At 37.7% G+C, this 1,775-nt stretch overlaps 1 pseudogene; it reads right to left on the bottom strand.

Moving 5' to 3' along the window:
* LOC118327641 overlaps window positions 1–1,775 on the bottom strand; it is a 7,016-nt pseudogene that overhangs the window by 4,535 nt on the left and 706 nt on the right.

Raw genomic sequence — 1,775 nt, 5'->3', positions numbered from 1 at the left:
GCTGCAAACTAGAGAACAGTCAAATAGTAGAAACATAGTAAGAGACAAATACTGTACGTGATATTGTTTAGGCAATGCTCTACTGAGTGTGTTAGTCTTTGTGTACCTGTTTGAAAAATCCGTTCTTAGATATTAGGAGATGTCGAGCCATGTAGTTGATCTGCAGAGTGTAGCGAGTGTGGGGAATGAGGAGCTGAGGGAGAGAGGGAACTCTCAGTAACACTATTACTTACAAAACAAAGATAACAAAGTAAAGAATGCTTCTATGATGCTGCTTCTATACCATTTAACATTGTGAAATACTTGCAAATATATACACACTAAAACCTTATTGTTTATCCAATTTGGAAAAAAAATATGACCAAGTTTAATATTGTTTCTTGCAGTTACCTTGTACAGTGGATGCACCATGGGAATGTTGCGCAGCAGTGACACTGCAAACACTTCAGCCAGCAGGTGAGTGCGCAGCAGGTGAACATTGAGTTGATGCTCACTGAAGTCTGCACTTCTCACAAAAATCTTGGCCATCAACCAGTCGTACTCAGAATCAGTAGGAAAGAAGATGGGATTGTCATCTGCTGGAGTCTGCTTCAGCTGCAGGAGAAGGAGATGATGATTCATTCATCAATACAATCATTAAAACTGCTCAGTGTGTCTTTAGGTGATAGTTCCCAAATTTGTTGAGAAAGTAAACCAAAAGCAAAAAGTGAAACCAAGAAAAATGACCAATTATTAAAGTGTTGAGCTGCTGTTGGAAACTGTCTTTCAAACTTTTCGGTATTTTTCTAGGAATACATTTGAAAGTTGTCTGGAAAATGTGGCAAGAGGGATTTTAAAAATTCTAAAGTAGGTATTTCACACAGTCTGACTGACCCCATTGCTTAGTTGGCTGACTCAGATGTTCAAGCTTTAAACATTTTGAACAATAAGTCTATTATAATGAATATCAGCCATTAAAACCTGACATCTGCTTTATGTAACTTGGTAACTATAAACCAGCTGCTGGACAATTGTTATGTATGTAAGCTGTGAGTCAGACTATGGATGGCCTGTCACTTCAATGGCGATGACTCATACAGCTTTTATCCAACTACCAGTAGAAATATATAGCAGTAAAATATTTGTGAGGGAAATAAAGTATGTCTACCGAAGCACAATCGAATCCATACATACACTATAAAACTCACTACACACCAACTCTGATTGACAGGGTTGTGGCCTATTACATAGCAGGCAGTTATCTACATGTCCAGTAGTATCATGTATTTAAAACAAAATATATGATAGGTAGGCCATTCTAGAAAAGATCCCTAACTAAATGTTACTGAAGGAGTCCACATGATGGTGCTATAAAGAAAAGTTTATTCTTAAAACATTTAAAATAAGCCTATAAAGCCAATATCCTCTGTCTAATAAACTCAAATCTCAATTAAACCTGCTTCATCTGGCAGTAAATCTCAAAACCACCAATCTCAGTCTCACCTGAATAGCAATCGGCATCAGCTTATCATCAGGGGTTTTGTGGAGCAGGACGAGAGGAGCCATCAAGTACTGCTTCTTCCCCATTGGGTTGCTTTCCATCCCATCCAAACCTTTAGTGCCAAAACAGGAACATCATGTTGCCTTTCTGTTTGAAATTTTAGAGCTATTATAATTTTTGCAGTTTGGTTGGCTGAGAAATGAAGTATAACAGGCCAGTCACAAATTTTACATTTTGACATGGACCAACACTTTATTGCAGTGCTGTTGTCCACACAAACAAGCTATGTTATTAT

This window comes from Morone saxatilis, unplaced genomic scaffold, assembly GCF_004916995.1.
Source record: "Morone saxatilis isolate NCDOM2014 unplaced genomic scaffold, NCSU_SB_2.0 Contig17, whole genome shotgun sequence".
Taxonomy (NCBI): domain Eukaryota; kingdom Metazoa; phylum Chordata; class Actinopteri; family Moronidae; genus Morone; species Morone saxatilis.
This window is presented reverse-complemented; position numbering and strand designations above follow the sequence as displayed.